General features: G+C 41.6%; 1 protein-coding gene and 1 pseudogene across 1 annotated transcript in view; one reads left to right on the forward strand and one right to left on the reverse strand.

The window, feature by feature from the left end:
• Positions 1-17,516, reverse strand: part of Pak2 (p21 (RAC1) activated kinase 2) — a 66,832-nt gene that overhangs the window by 38,495 nt on the left and 10,821 nt on the right. The window lies entirely within an intron of this gene.
• LOC129689885 (small nucleolar RNA SNORA17) lies at positions 10,963-11,034 on the forward strand (annotated as a pseudogene).

Below are 17,516 nucleotides of genomic sequence, written 5' to 3' on the forward strand. Positions count from 1 at the left end.
CCACTCTGATTTCAACACAGCCCTTCAAATCTTAGCTAGAAGAGATCAACAGTTTTCTTACACAACTAACAGTAAACATTCTGAGAAAGCAGGGAAACAACAATATAATTTTGAAGCGTAACTGCTTCAAAATCAAATCAAAACAAAAGCCACCTTGAAATAAATGCAACCAAAGAAGTAATAGAGCTCTAAAAATGAAAACTTTAAAACATCAAGGAAATTAAAGACACTAGAAGAGAGAAAAATATCCCACACTTTTGGATTAGTACAGTTAATATTATAAAATGGCTACCTTATCGAAAACAATCTTCTGATTCAAATTTCAGCACCACTCTTCACAGAAATCAGAAAAATAATCTTAAAGTTAATGTGGAAGCACAAAAGACACCAAGAACCAAAACAATCCTTAGCACAAACAAGAATGCTGGAGGTAACACTTTGACTTCCGGTTACACTATAGAGTCATGGTAATAGCAACAGCATGGCACTGGCACAAAAACACAGATCAGCAGAATAAAAGACCCAGATTAAAACAAAAAACAAACAAACAAAAAAAAAACCCACAGCTGCAAACACCTGATTTTTGACAAAGATGTTACAAATACACATTGGAGAAAAAACAGCCTCTTCAACAAATGGTTCTAGGAAGCTGAATGTCCATATACAGAAGAATTAGAAGAATTAATTCTCACAAAAATCAAGTCCAAATGGATCAACTATTTTAATTAAGACCTGAAATTCTGAAGCTGCTAGAGGGAAAATAATTCAAAATACTGGCATAAGTAAGGAGGTTCTGAACAGGGCCCTTAAATTCCGAAACTGCTAAAGGAAAAAGTAGGGCAAACAACACTGTCCTGAAATGGCTCCTCTCACTCAGGACATAAGATCAACAAATGACAAATGGGACATCTTGATATTAAAGCTTCTATACCATGAAGGAAATAGTTAATCAAGTTAGAGACAGCCCTTTTTAAAGGGGAAAACTGTGCTAACTATATACTATAGAGGTTTAACATCAAACAGGTATATTCTGCCTTTTTATATTGCAACACAATGTCATCTACAAGGCAGAACAAAACAACTAAACCACACACAGAAAGACCAAAAATATGTATAATATTTGAACTAAGTTTAATATTTTGGTTTAGGTCTCCTTCTGTCCAGGTGGCCCATGAACAAACGGCAGGTTGGACATGCCTGACAGAATATACAAAGAACTAGAAAAAAAAACCCTAAATAACAAAAAAATCAAATAGCTGATCAATAAATGGGCTAAGGAAATTAACAGACAGTTCTCAAAAACACGAAATACAAGACCAGTGGGGTGGCTCAGTAGGTACAGGTACTTACATGCAGACCTGACAACATTTGATAGAATCCTACAAGGTGACAGGAAGAGAACTGAATTGCTTTCTGGCACTGTTGCATTCACAAACACATGCACACAAAATAAATCTGAAATACAAACAGCAATAAAAACATAAAGAATGTCTAACATCAATTAACCAGGGAAATGCAAATCAATGTGAGGCTGAGATTCCAGCTTAACTGTAGTCAGAATGGCAGTCACAAAGGAAACAAGTAGCAATAAATGCCCAAGAGTCCAAACAGAACCTTTAAGCACTGCTGGTGGGAGTGTCAGCTGTCCAGCCATTGCGAAGGTAGTGGTGGAGGTGCCCCAAACACTAAAATAGGAACCTCTATAAGATCCAGCTGTATCATGATGGTTTTGCCAACAGACTCCAAGTCAGCATGTCACAGAGACACCTGAAAGCCAGTGCTCACTGCAGCACTATTTACAGAACTACACAGGGGCACAGGCATCCAACAAAAGGATAACGTAATTCTGAGCAATAAGTGACTTGGAAGTACAAGCATCTAAAGAGACAAAAGAAACGCACGCATTTCGGGAAGTCACGGGCTCAATATATACTCGCACTAAAACTTAAGGGATGTGCTACGGATGCAAGAGTCAGTCTCTGAAAATCTGCCATATGGAACCTGACTGGTCTGAATACAGCAACAATATTAAATGTATACCATAACCAAGACTCCGTCACCTTTTAATGTCCTGCTCAGATAGGCAAGTGACATCTCCCTCATAGCTAACTTGGTGGAAAATTTAACCTCACTTACATACACATATCGATGTATAGTCTGTCTTTTAAAAAAATTATGTGTGTGTTTGTATATTCTGCCAGTGTGTGGGTATCTGAGGCAGCCAAAAGTAGGCATCTGATCCCCTGGAGCTGGAGTTACTGGAGGCTGTGAGCTACCTGATGTGGGTACCAATAACTGAACTTGGTCATCTTGAACATAACTGCTAAGTTATCTCTTCAATCCCTGTCTTTGTTCTTCAATCTTCCTGGGAGTGTGTATGCACATACACGCACACAGGAAGTCACTGGGCAACTTCAGGTATGAGCCCTTGCTTTCCACCATGTTTTGAGCCAGGGTCTCATTTACTGCTGTGCATGCTAGACTATCCAACTCATGAGCTTCTGGAGATTTCTCCTGTCTCTGTCTCCCATATTGTTATAGAAACATCCGGAGTATGTGCTACTATGACTAGCTTTATATGGGTCGCGGGAACCCAAACTTGGGTCCTGACACTAGCCTGGCAAATGTTTTACCCACAGAGCCATCTCGCCAGCCCTATTTTTGCTTTTTATTTATTTGGTATGCACATAAGCGAGTATATATAGGTCAGAGAATAACTTGAGGCAGTGAACTTGCTCCTTTCACTGTGTGGGTCCTGAGGATCAGACTCAGGACATCAGGCTTGAAGGCAGCTACCTTTACAACTCAGCTCTATTCTGTCTTATTAAAATAAAACAGTATAGTACAGCAGTAGAAAATCTCTACTGTACATAAACTCTGAAAAAAGGTGTGTGTGTGTGTGTGTGTATATATATATATGGAAACTCAATAAACAAGGTTTTGCATGGTAACTGGATCTTGATCTTTTGTGGAGAAACCTTTGTTTAATCTACAATAAAAATGAGGCCAACCAGGCTGGAGAGATGGCTCAGAGGTTAAGAGCACTGGCTGCTCTTCCAAAGGTCCTGAGTTCAATTCCCAGCAACCACATGGTGGTTCATAACCATCTACAGTGAGATCTCGTGCCCTCTTCTGGCATGCAAGCACACATGCAGGCAGAACACTGTATAAATAATAATTAAAAAAACATTTAAAAACAACAACAAAAAAATGAGGCCAACTGCATCCACACAAAATTTAAAATAATCATTATTCCTTCAATTTAGCTCAAATTCGAAGACCTGGAGAAAAGCAGCTGTAATTGGAGAACTGAGAGATGCAGACATTATTTTCCCCTGAATCTTGAAGCCTTTATTACTTTCACAGAGCATGTCACAAATGCTACTCGTTTCTGGTGCATTACTTTAACATTATCCATCTCATTTAACATATGAAAGAAAAAACCCACCGGAAAGTAAGAGACTTACCTAAAACTTGTACACGAACCTAGTACTAGGACCAGAACCCAAGTTTTCTAACTCCTTCCTCGTGCTTTTCTCTTATACTAATACAGCATCCTGGCAGTGAATTACAACAACTGTAACAATTAGTCATGATTTATGTCACTTTCTTCTCCAACCTCACTCAGTCCAAAGGGCAAGGACTTTGCATATCTTAGACAGGAATGCTGACTGACTCATGTTGACCATATTCTATCCTCCATGAAGTCTATCCTTCCTGAATGTAGTGGTCATTTTCTCACAAAGCAGTTCACTAGACACAGATAAAGCATGCCATATTAATAGGATTACCTTTGAAAAGCTTTGTACTTGTCCCTCACAGCTGAGTTATGACCTTAGTCTCTTTCCCACAAAGCAGCTTTTTGTGCACTGCTTCCATTGAGAGTGTTAAGTGCCTGAAAAGTGCCAAATAAGGTCCTGATAAATTCTTTAATCTTATATTTTAGTCAAGAACAATAGACACAAAAACAATTCATGGGATTGGAGTGCTTGCTTAGTGTGCAAAAGCCTGGATTCAATCTCCAGAACTGTACAATACTGGACAAGGGGTGCATGCATCCTACACAGGGAAGTTGGACAATAAGTTCAAAGTCATCCTTGGCTGCATAAGGAGTTGAAACTGGCCTGAGATACATGAGACCCTGTCCCTAAACCAAAACAAGCCAAACAAACTTCATGTGAAATGATAATGTGCCCTATATTCTGTTCTACCACTACTTAAAATGCCGTACAGGGGCTAAACATCAAGTAAGCAGCGCCTCTCCAAACTGTTCATTTTTTGCTACTTTTGAGAGATAAACAAGTAGGCAAAACAAAAAGTGTGCCCCAAACACACTGTGCTCTTTAATAGACCCATTGTTTAACTATGACAGGCCTCAGACACAATTCCTCAACTGTGTACTGAAGAAGACCAGGGGTACTAAATACATGGCAAAAATAAAGTGGTGGTGTCTGGAAGCAATCAGTCCAACTAGTGGAAATTTATCATAATCTACTGGGATCAGCTGTAGCACAGCAAGTGAAAAACACATTACCAGAAAACATGGTAGAAAGTAGAATTCTGATTCAAATTTTTACTTAAATTTTATATATTTTCAGGAACTTGCTAATGACTGGAACTCTTAACAATCTCTCCATAAGCTGACATATTGCACCCCAAACCTTAAGAACCTCTGTGAGCGCAGGAATAGATGAAAACAAGCTCAAACTACCTGCCACACACAGAGACAGAGGCTTCCACACTGGAAAGGCAGTAATGCGGTCACTTGATGAGAACTCCAGTCAGTACATCAGGCCAAGATGGCAAAGCTCCAAAGCAAAGAGTCAAAGACAGGTGTACAAACACAGGGATAAGAAACACAGGGAAATGGAACTGTATTAAATTCAGATAAACACAAGCTCATGTGACTGATCAAAGATTTTAAGTCATGGGGCCAGAGGGATGGCTTAGAGGGCAAAGATACTTTCTGCAGCCAGGTGCATCAGTACAGCCTAGGAAGCAGAGGCAGGAAGATCTCTGGGAATTTGAGGCCAGTCTAGTCTTCTAAGCCAAGACAGTCATGGCTATACAGAGAAACCCTCTTTTGAAAAACCAAAAAACAAAACCAAAAACAAGATACTTTCTGCCACGCTTGATGAGCTGGTTCTATCTCCAGAATCACACGATGGAAGGAACGCCCACACCTACAAGCTTTCCTCTGATCTCCACACATACATACACAAACTAAATAAATGGAAAAGTGAAAGGTTTTAAATTTAGTGCACAAGCACTAGTAAATAAAACAGGAAATTTAGTGAGTTCAAAAACAAAGTGAAAATACTAAGAACGAGAAATTTATTAGCCCACTCCTCCATGGTGTTTGACTAAACTCACTACACTTCTACTTTGATGGGAGCCAGAAGGAATAGGCAACAAAACCAGATCCTGTCTGAGTTTGAAAATGATAAAGCTGTAGTCTACAACAACAAATCAAAAATAATTCTCTCTGGGTAGAAAAGAATGAAACAAACAAACAAAAAACCTTAAGGGCCTCATCATAGTGAAAGGGAAAAAAGCAAAGTCACTGAGAGAAATGCTAATCCCCCCCCCCCCCACACACACACACATACACACACACACACTCCTTTACTTGCTGTGTAGTCAAGACTGGCCTTGAACTTGTGATTGTCCTGAACACTAAGGTTACAGGGGTGAACCATCATTCTAAACGCATTTTAATGGTCTAAATTCATCCTGTGGAACACAGGTTCATTTTGGTAGCATTCTCTATTGAATTAAAAACAACAACAAAAACAACAACAAACAGTATAACACCTTTTCAGGACAAATGAGGCTTTACAACTATTATCAACTAATGCTCAAGGATATATACATTTGGCAATAGGGTCTGATGTAGCCCAGGCTGGACTCAAACTTGCTGTTTATGGAGGATGATTTTGAACTATTTTGAGATAGGGTCTCACTGTATAGCTCTGAAAAGTCAAGCGCTGGTATTTAAGGCAAAGCCACCACGCCTGGCAACTTCAATTTTCTGTTTTCCTGCCTCCATCTTCCAAGTGCTGGGATTACAAGGTGTGCTTGACCATAACTATTTTATAAGATTTATTTTCTATGTAAGAATGTTTGACTGCATGTATGCCTGTGTGCCACATACATGCCTGGTGCCAGTGGAGGTCAAGGGGCATCAGATCCCCTGGGTCTGGAGTTACAGTTAGTTGTGAGCTGCCACGTGGGTGCTGGAAACTGAAATGTGTGTGGCTGAATAAAAGTGACCGACCGTGGTCAGTGACTGCTCACTCTCACCTTGTCTTTAAGCGTTCCGTGACACCTACAGTGGGAACTTCCTGCATTGCGCACTATACAAACTGGTCAAATTATGATACTGCCACTATATTACCTAATATAATGTGTCTTATATTCTCTCCTGAGCGTTAATCTTTGTGAGAAGACACTAACTTTATAGGTTTGCAGGAGGAGGACATAGTCCGGGGTGGGCTTGAACTTTCCATTTGCCTGCCTCAGCCTCCAGACTGCTGGGACTACATGCGTGTACTACCATGCCTGGAATATCCGTTTTGAGTTATCTAAAAATACCTAGCAAAGTACTACATAGACAATAAAACATGAAAATGTTTTGTTTTTCAAATAAACAATACTAGCTAATTTAAACAAACTGCTGTCATTCAAGTTGTATCTTGAAAACAAAGTCAACCTTCACTTTTAGACCCTTCAAGTTCAATCACTAAGCAAATTGAGTAACACTTTGTATTGCCTATTCTTTCACAAAGAGTAGGGTGGGGATGGCAAATGTGGAAAGTATTTTGAGGTTTCATCAGCTACTTTTCTTGTTGCTGTAACAAAATGTCTAACAAGAACAAGGAAGGGTTTATCTTGCTCTGTGTGAGTGCACAGTCCACCACGGTGGCGTGAAGTGAGGCTGTGGGTGCTGCACCACGTTCAGGAGGCAGAGATGAGACCTAGTTCTCAGCTTCTCTTTCCTTCTTATTCGGCCTAGGAATCCAGCCCATGGAACGGTAGTGTCCAGAGTTAGGATGGCTCTTGCCACAACACACCTAATCTAGACACCCTTCCACATACATGCCCAGAGGTTTGTTTACATGATTATGTATCATAAATCCTGTCAGGGTCACAACCAATGTTAACCCTCACATCACCTAAATTTCTTATTAACAAATTCTTTTGTCTCCAAAAAAAGTGTCCTTGATCACAAATGATTGTCTATAAAGTTCAAGTAAAGTTTAAAAGCATCACCACACTGATTGGTTTTTTGTTTTTTTTGTTTGTTTGTTTGTTTTTTGTTTGTTTTTTTAATTCAAGATAGGGTTTCTCTGTGTAGCCTTGGCTGTTCCTGAACTCACAGAGATCCACCTGCCTCTGCCTCCTGGGGTCAAAGGCCACCACTGCCTGACTATCATTTATAATAGCATTAAAAATAGAAAGTTCCACTGGACGTGATGGCACAGGCCTTTAATCCCAGTGCTCTGTGAGGTAGATGGCTGTGAGTTCCAGACCAGTTGGTCTACAAATCAGCCAATGCTGTTACACAGTGAAATCTTGTCTTTTTAAAAACAAAGTTTCTAGGCCACATTCTCAGTTCACTTTATCCTGCTTATCTCAGATTAATTACTTCCATAGTACCCCAACATCAAAAGATATGTTTAATCATGTCATCTCTTTAGTGAACTGGTTGTCACTTGCCATTTATGTTTTTAAAGGGTAGTACTTATTTGAAAAAACATTACATGTGAGTTGAAAGAAAACAGGACTTTGTTTCATTACAAGTATTTCTCAATGGCTAACACTATTCAATGGGCACTGCATCTCCAAGCCCTGGACATCCCCAACCTCACTTTCGTACTCCACGCTGACTGTCATCATTCCAGCTCAACAGCCACCTCACTACACTGGACATCAAATATATCATAATCCAGTGTTGAAGCTGGTCTTCCTGGAATTAGAAGCCTGCTGAGTCCAATAGATTTTGTTCATCATTTAAACTTTAAAAATACTCCATGGCGCCTATGAGCTTAATGGAGTGCCCCAGAGTCTAGGTATGGCTTGGGAACCGTGGACTTACAACATGCATGAGAGGAAAATGTAGTGAAAGACATTAAATCCCTAGATGGAGATAGATATGTTTATGAATCTATTCCAAATTGTAAAGATACAGACTCTACTCAAACCTATCTATAGATTCATTACTAACCCTCATTAACTCTATGAAGCCTTTGTGAAACAACAAGTATCAAGTCTGAAATGTATACGGAAGGCCAAGGATACCAAGGATGCTCTAGAAGAATAATTATATAGATATATAGTTACACATTTAGCTCGCTTTAATAGGAAAACATTTTATATCACAAACTTAGTTTCTGATATTGCATTACTTGCAGCTTTTCAGATCCTCTGGGCTCATCTGTTCAAGCTACTACCCCAGCAAACAGGTTTGTGCTGAGATCAACTTTTTTCAGGTACACCATAGTAACAGCTCACAACACTGTCCTGTTGCACCACACATACAGAATTGGGTAGCAAGGCGACTAACTGTGGAATGGGTTATTCCTCTCTCTCACCCTGTGTTGGACGGGACAATGCGATGAGCACTGGTTACACTTCCCTTAGGCTACTACTGCTCCTTCCAGGCTGCACTGGCCCTCTCTACGCGTCTGTTCTCTGGGAATGTGCTTCCTAATAAGGTAAAGTTATATAAGCCTCTGCCTTACTCTCTCCTTAGAGGGAGCCAGGCAAAGAAAGAGCTCTACTTTACATTATATATGTAACATCAAAAATACTTCAAACTAAAGGCTGAATGTGAAAGTCAAAATTCTTTAAATGATTATAGACTATCATTACATAAAAGACTGCAAGACTTTAGTAAATAAGCATATGGTCTACACAAAAGAATCAAAGCAGGAAGCTGGTTGATATTTAATAGATAGATTTTTAAAATGCACTTTAGATTAGGAAAAATGAAAAGACAAAAAAAAAAAATCCAAGAACTGGGCTGAAGAGATGGATCAGCAGTTAAGAACACTTGCAGGGGGCCTGGATTTGACTCCTAGCAGCCACTTGGCAGCTCACAACTACCTGTGACTCCAATTCCAAAGGACCCAGTAACCCTTCCTCAGGTCTTCGGGAGTTATCAGGCATGCACATGGTATAATACATTCACACACACACACACATGAAAACTCATGGAGACATATAAAAGAAAAATAAATCTTGGTAAGAACCCAATAAATAAGCAAATAAGATGTGGATATGACCAACCTCAGATACTGTAGAACTGTAAATAAGCCATCAACAGATACTACTTTATACTGTCAATGTTGACAAGAATTAAGATGACTAACCAAGGCAGTGTGGATCAGAACTCAAGCCCAACCACAGCCACACAGCAAGTTGAAAGACAATACAAGACACAGCGGTGGTAGGAGTCTGCTAGTACCCTGTTCCTGGAACTTACTACTTTGTAGACGATGCTGGCCTCGGAGACTCTGCCTGCCTATGTCTTCCAACAGCTGGGATTAGAGGCATGTGCCATCATGTCCCATTTATTTAGTATTTTATGTGCATGAGTGTTTTGCCTGCATGTATGTCTGTGAACCATGTGTGTGTCTAGTGCCTGCAGAGGTTAGAAGAGGGTGTTGGATCCCGAGTTTGGAATTACAGAAGGTTGTAAACCCCCATGTGAGTACTGGGAATTGAACTCTTGTCCTCTGCAAAAGCAGTAAGTGCTCTTAACTGTTGAGCCAATTCTCTAGTCCCACACAATGTTTTTTTCATATGGTTATTCCACTGGTTCTGAAATGGCATTTCACTTTGAGTTTAATTTGATAAAAAATGGTTAAATGGTAGATAGAGTAGGAAAGGAAAGCTTTGGGTAATGATGCTGCCACAGCTCTTATAATTTTGTTTATAGAAAAAGTAGACAGGTATGGTAGTCCACATCTTGAATCTCAGCACTTAGAAGCAAAGGCAGGCAGATCTTGTTAGTAAGTTCAAGGCCAGGCTGGTCTACATAGTCCGTTCCACGACAGTCAGCGCTACATAGTGAGACCCTGTCTCATTAAAAAAAAAAAAAAAAAAAAGACTTTGAGACACAATGTGCATTGGAGGTCTGCCTGGTCTACAAAGTGAGTCCAGGACAGCCAAGGCTACAGAGAAAAACCTTGTATCGAGAAACTGAAAAAAAGTTAAAAACGATACAAGATATGGCCACTATCACGGACATGAGCCGCGGGCAGCCTATCATGCCAGCTAGGGTAACCAGAGTGAGGGGCCAGTTCACAGGGACAGTGTACACAGTGCTACTGGAATTGAAGTAGCATTGATGAAGACAATTGATGAAGACACCCGCCGCTCTAGCCTCCGTATCAAAGGCCCCGTTTGAGAGGTTATGTGCTCACCCTACTGGAGTTCGAAAAAGAGGTTAGGAAGTTGCGCTGATTTGCTTCTGAGTCCTGGATATCCACTACCCAACCCACGGGATGACCTACAACTGTTAAATAAAGCATTTATATATTTTTTTTTTTAAAAAAAAAGCAAAAAACAAAACAAAAAAACAAACAAGTTCCAGGTCAGCCAGAGCTACATAATGAAATGCCTCTCTCCATTTTGATGTTTTTGTTGTTTTAGTTCTTTGCCCAAAGGTGGGTGCCACTATGCCTGGACAAGATGATAATGATGAGAAAATAAATTAAGAGCACAGATTGCTCTCACAAAGAAGCTGGTTCACGTCTCCCATCCACATGAGTTACTCCAGTTCCAGAGGACCACACGCCGCTCCTCCGGCATCCATGGGCACAGCAAAGCACAGACATATTTACACAGGCAAAACACCATACATATAAAACAAAAATTCTTTTTAATTTATGAAAAAATAACTAGGCTCTGCAGAATATGCCAGCTGTTTCTAGAACAATTTTTAAAAAGTTCCACCCTACGCCTAGAGGCGCTGCAGGTGTGGCTGCAGTGCCACACGTGCGTCAGTGGAGAAGAGACCACCAGAACAGTGATGTAGAGGCCTGGTTGGTCTCCCAGGCGGGTGAGCCCAAGACAGACAACCCTCAAAAGGGGAATGAGGCCACTTGGGCAGGCCTGAGAATCAAGCCAAGACAACCACCAGACTGGCACCATGGTGCCTGGACAGGGAGCTAGCCCGAGATGACCACCAATCTGGTGTCTCAAAGGCCTGGGGGAAGGGGGCACACCACACCTAAGATGATCCCTGCCCAGTGTCAATGCCATGATGCACAAGAGGGGCATAGCTCTCCTGAGACTACTACTGAGATAGCCCCAGACACTCAGAGACCCCAAGTACCTAAAAGGAGTAAGTAGTGGAAAAATGGAAGAAAAAGACAAACAGAAGGATGAGGCACAATGAAGAGAGGCAGAACTGGAGATTTGAGAGTAGCGAGGAACAGCCTGTTTTAAGTAGTCGGTGATGCCACCTGGAACCATGATGGGGTCCTGGCCTGTGCCGACACCAGGAGCCACATCTGGGTCCATGGCCCTGCAACAGCAGGGGTTTGTTACCACCAAGGGCCAAGGCAGGCGTCCCTGGTCTGGGGTGCTGCCAGAAAACATGTTTATGTCTGAGGGCCATGTAGAACTGACCCCACCCATCACCTGGCCCTGGGGTCATGAGAGCAGGAGAGCTGGCCCTGTTCCTCATCAGCTGCAGCACTTGGGAGATGCCCTGCACCTTCCCTGGGCAGCACAGTAGAGTAGACCCTAGTGATAGGTGCACAGGGTATGAGCTTGGGAGAGCTGGCCCTCCAACTTGTCTACAGTGTGGTGACGTGGGTGAGGGAGAGGTGTTCCCCCGCCACCTATGGCAAAAGCAGGGAGCTGGACCCCGAGGTCATCGGTGAGAGAGGTGGCCCTTCCTCTCACCTACTGCAGCACTCAGGAGAGCAGACCTTGGATGTGGGGGTTGCTGGTAAGCAAGCCCTGAGGGCATGAGTGGGAGAGCGGGCAGGCTGACCAGCTCAGATACCTCCCAGGCCCTGATCTAGGACTTTGAGTTGACCCACCTCAACACCTACCCCACTGATAAACTGCTGGAGTCTATGAAGGGACCAGTCCTACAGATCCAAAACTATCTCCATGACACAAGCAACAACAGGATACCAGAGAGGAGTCCCAGTGAGGCTGCAGTGTTGACAGAGTAACAAAAGCCAGAGGCCTTATACCAGACCAAGAAGTTGTTGCAATGAACATTTGCAAGCAAGTAAGTGTGGACAGAAGAGTATACTGTGGAACATACAACACACTATAGATTCTACAAGATTTTTCTTTTCTCGGTTGAGGAGAGAGGTTGCAAGGGTGGAGGGCAGGTACGAGGGGAGTGGGAGATGAGTAGGGTTAGGGTGTATGATGTAAAATTCACAAAGAACCAATAAAAATATTTTTTTTAAGTTCTAAAAGTGATTTGAATGCTGTGACATAGCACACAGCTTTTGAAAGGGGCTACTGCAGAAAGTGACAGTGCCATTTATAGATTCTGCTATGTTCTAGAAAGAAGCGTTTTTATGATTTTATTTTATGCAATTTTTGTTTTTTTGTTTGTTTGTATGGATGTACTGAGACAAGGTCTCACTATGCAGCTCTGGCTGTCCTGGAGCTCGCTACACAGACCAGGCTGTCCTCAAATTTACATAGATACACCTGCCTCTACTTCCCAAATGCTGGGATTAAAGTACACCACCACACCAAGGCTGCTTGTATGGAGCGTGTCTGTGCACCAAACATTAATCTAGATTTATTCTTCTGATAAAAATTTTACCTAGTGACAAAAATAATTAAAGTAAAAATATTTAGATTTTTCCATTTTAAGAAACTAACATTTTAGATGATTTTAAAAATCGTTTGTTTTCATACCTTGCTCTAATTTTCAATTCCCAAACTCTTCATACCTGCTAAAACAGATTTCTGAAACCACCCAGCACCAATGTTAGAATTGTGCGGAAGGAAGAGAGTTACACAGCGCGGGCTCACAAATCACGCCAGGCGACTGGTTCCACGTGGGAGGTTTATTAGGGGAAGAGAAAGGGGTCGCAGAGACCGTCTCTGGACGAGGCAGGAGAGAAAGAGAGAGAGAGAGAGGAGGAGCTTTGAGTTCTCTTATAAGGCGACCTGACCCAGAGCATGTGCAGGTAGTTTCCGGTGGTCAGTGGGTGGTCTTCTAGGTGGCCTCACAGATGCCAGATAACCAGTTCGTCAGGGGCTGGCCATAGAGATGCCTGCTTACCGATCCCAACAATAATCACTGCTACCAATTATCCCCAAGTTTACTCTTCACTGTCAGATTCCCAGAGTCTAATCCCTCACAAGGCAGGCAGTAACTTTAGAAATACCATATGCTATGGGTTCTCTGTTTAAAGCTTTTCAAGAGATTGAGATAAATCCCAATGATACCTTCAGGACCAGGCTACTCACTGTCCAGATGCAACTCTTTCTGGTCTTTCTGTTTGAGCTTTAAGTCTATCTCTTCTTCAGTTTCTCTACCAGGCCCCTCAAACATTTACATGTGACCTTCCCAAAAAGGTCTTCTGGTTGACTAACCATTTCCCTCCCCCAGAAACAAGGAGTTTGTGGGTCACAGGACTCTTCAGTGCTAAAGCCAGAAGCCTCAGGGCAAATAAGCATGAGCCGATCACCTATTCCCTCTACAAAAACCTCAAACATATCTGTCTTAGAAACCCCACCCACGTCCTAAGGCAGGTCCTTTTCTCTTAATCCTCTCGAGCCTATTTTGAAACATCTTAATAACCTGTCCAAAAATAAACTCTCAATTCAGAATAAAGTCTGAAATAAAAAAATATTCATTATCCTACTTTCCAGAAATAACCTATTTTTATATTATCATACTAGAAGTTAAATGATACTTTGAGAATAGAGATTCTTATTCTCTCTTCATTCATTCATTCATTCATTCATTCATTCATGTAATCATTCATTTATTCAAATATTTACTTAAGCTAAACACAGTCTCATATCTTTAATACCAGCACTTGGGAGGCAGAGGCAGGTAAAATCTTAGTGAGTTCAAGGCCAGTTCCTGATTTATAAAAGTTCCAGAGAGACAGAGTTACATGGTGAGACTGTGTTTTAAAAATAAATAACAAAACACTAACGTATTTATTTAGTGCACAAAATTTGCTAGATACTAGAGAGCAAAGATTTAATCCTGGTTTTGAGACAGTCCATGGGAAAATACCATTATGCTGCAACAACAAAAAGGCTAACAGGCCAATGAAACATGGTGGGGAAAAGGCTATTATTAGCCAGAAGCCACACCTGGATTTAAAAATAAAGAAGGACCTTGCCAGGTATTCAGAGGAAAGAAAAGCAAGTGTAAATATATTCTGTAATCAACGTTGTGATACTTTCTTTTCTCCTTGTCCTCCATCCAGGTACCACACTCACAGCGTAAAACAGTGAAGTGTTGCGGCTCAGAAAATACGGGAACAGGCAAGCAACAAAGATTACTAAACATTTTAAAATGAACAAAACACTATGAAATCTAGCTTTTCTTAACTTTCATCACAAACTCTAAATGGCAATTCAAATATGCGAAAGGAAAAAAACATACAGAGCAGAGGACAGAAGGTAATAAATAAATGCAATAAATACAAGAGTACAGCTTCACTCAACAGCCAAGAGGAGCAAACTGGGACAACACAATTCTTTTCTATCTAAGTAAGGCCCACAAAATGAAAAACAAAGGTTTTGTTGTTTGCTTTTTGTTTTTTTAACTGAAGAATGAAGGTCAAGACTGAAGTGACTAGCTACACGTCTTCCTATCTCTTTCTTTGTGAGCCTGGAACTCCCAATCTCTTTCACCTCAGCCTCTGGAGTGCTGGGATTACAGGTTTGTGCTACTGCATCAGGAGTGTGCTATCTCTTAAAAATCCAGAATAAGGCTGGAGAGATAGCTCAATGACTCAAGTGTTGGATGTGCAAGCATGAGGACCAGAGTCCAGATCCCTAGAACACACATAAATGCCAGATGAGGTGTTGGCCTGCTGGAAATCCCAGCCTCTTAGCAGGCAGACACACACTGGGGATCTCAGGAGCAAGCTGGCTTACCAGACTAGCCCTACTGGCAATCTGTGGATTCAACGGATAAGGTAGAGGGATCAGGAGACGCCCAAGTCAACCTAGGGCCCCTTAACAATAATAGGACAATAACTGGACAACAACAATAGACATGGTAAAGTAGATGAAGAACGGCCCATGAGTCCTCAGCATTACACAAGGATCCATGAGTTCCTTGAGTTCCCATTCTCTGCCCGCCCTCTGAAATACACACACACACACACACACACACACACACACACACACAAAACATAGCTAGGAATGTAGCTTAGCAGTCAGAATGTGCTTAGCATGTGCAGTCTTAAGTTGAGGTCGGCAATCTAGTAACATCAAGCACCAAATCTGGAAAGTCCTATGTTTTGAGAACAAAAGGTTTTTGTGTTTATTTTTTTTAAAACATTTAATTTGTTTTTCGAGACAGGGTTTCTCTGTGTAGCCCTGGCTGACCTGGACTCCCTTTGTAGAGCAGGCTGGCCTCGCACTCACAGAGCTCCACCTGCTACTGCCTCCCTGAGTGCTGGGATTACAGGGGTATACCACACCTAGATTATTTTAATTTATATATATGTCACTGTGTCAGTTAACACCATGTGGGTGAAGTGTCCACACAGATAACACGCAAACACATAATTAAAATTTTAAAGAAAATCGTCATTTTTTTTTTTGAAGTCTTAAAAAAATCTGATGTTATACATTATAGTTGGTCTCAGGTTTCTATGTAGATAGTATGTATTGATTGTTGAGGGATTTCTAATAGCTACAAGGTCATAAAATGATTCCTGACTCCTCAGCCATGTTATCTCACAAAATAAAATTCAAACATCTGTCTAAATCCCTAGGTCCCTCTCTACCAGCCATGCTCACAGTCAAGACAGGTCAGCTGTCTCTTACCACAGACACAGGGTCTACTGCAGCCAGTTCCTCATCCTCTGACCTTCCTACACACATCAGATCACAACAAAAATTCCAGAAAATCCTATGTGTTTGTGTGAAGACAGACAGACTGAGTGGCTAGAGCAGTGTAAAAGCAGGAAAACCTGGGCTGATGCATTCCTTCCTGGGAGGTACAGTCACACAGTCAGGAAGAAACCTTTGCAGCAGCACATTCTGGAAGTCAGCAATCATTTCAGAAAAGAACAGATCCCCCAACCAAGGGCAATGCATGGAGAGGACCTAAAACTCGGTTCAGATGTGGCCTACAGACTTAATCTCCAAGTAGGGTCCTTCTGGCATGAACTCAATGACAGGCTCTCTCATCACCTCCTCCTGAGGGAGGCGTAGCCTTGCCAGTCCACAGAGGAAGACAATGCAACCAGTCCTGAGGAGACCTGATAGGCTACAGTCAAACAGAAGGGGAAGAGGACCTCCCCTATCAGTGGACTAGGGGAGAGGCATAGGGGGAGAAGAGGGAGGGAGGGAAGGATTGTGAGGAAAGGGGGCCACAGCCGGGATATAAATTGAATAAATTGTAATAAATGATAATAATAAAAACAGAAAGAAAAAAAGAAAGAAAACAGGACAACCTAAACACAAGTAACCAGAGGTATTTCTGGAAATGAAATGCTAAATCATGTTTCAAGCAACACCAGTGAACATTTATTTACAAGACATACACTGTTAACATGGAAGTAAGGGAGGAGCAGGGAAAGTCTACCAAGAAACACCTAGGGGGAGGGAGCCTAGACACAAGAACTACCAGAAGAGAGCCAGGGATAAGCCAAGGCAAAAGGACAGTAAATATGCCACAGAACAACACTGACAGAAGTCCTGAGGTCAGCAATGTGGTAACTGCTGGCCAAGGCTTCCAAGTGCTCCTGCAATGCAGGCTGACTTGCACATGGCCAATCTAAATGCAAAACCTGAGTCTAGTTTCACAAAATGTAATGACCAGCAAAATATGAAAAATAAGGTATTCTACCGATATTTAAAATATAAGTACAACAATGCATGAATATCATGTTTCAAGTTTGCCCTGGAAAACCATGGGCAATAAAGTGTGGCTGTGTTTAAAGAAAGACTATAGTTTTCAGCTATGGGAGACAAATGAATTTTCAGACTGACAAATCAGAAATGCTTTTGTATTTTCCTATTAAGATTTAGGCATCAAGCTGGGCACACCTTTAATCCTAGCACTCAGGGAGGCAGAGGCAGGTGGATCTCTGTGAGTTCCAGAACAGCCTGGCATACAATGTGGAGTCCAGGGCAGCCAAAGCTACCCGGACTCAAAGAAAGAAAGAAAGAAAAGAAACGAAAGAAAGAGAGAGAGAGAGAGAGAGAGAAGGAAGGAAGGAAGGAAGGGAGGAAGGAAGGAAGGAAGAGGAAAGAAGGAAGGAGGAAGGAAGGAAGGAAGGAAGGAAGGAAGGAAGGGAAAGAAGGAAAGGAAGGAAGGA

The sequence above is a fragment of the Psammomys obesus genome, unplaced genomic scaffold, assembly GCF_907164565.1.
Source record: "Psammomys obesus unplaced genomic scaffold, mPsaObe1.curated_primary_1811, whole genome shotgun sequence".
NCBI classification, from domain to species: domain Eukaryota; kingdom Metazoa; phylum Chordata; class Mammalia; order Rodentia; family Muridae; genus Psammomys; species Psammomys obesus.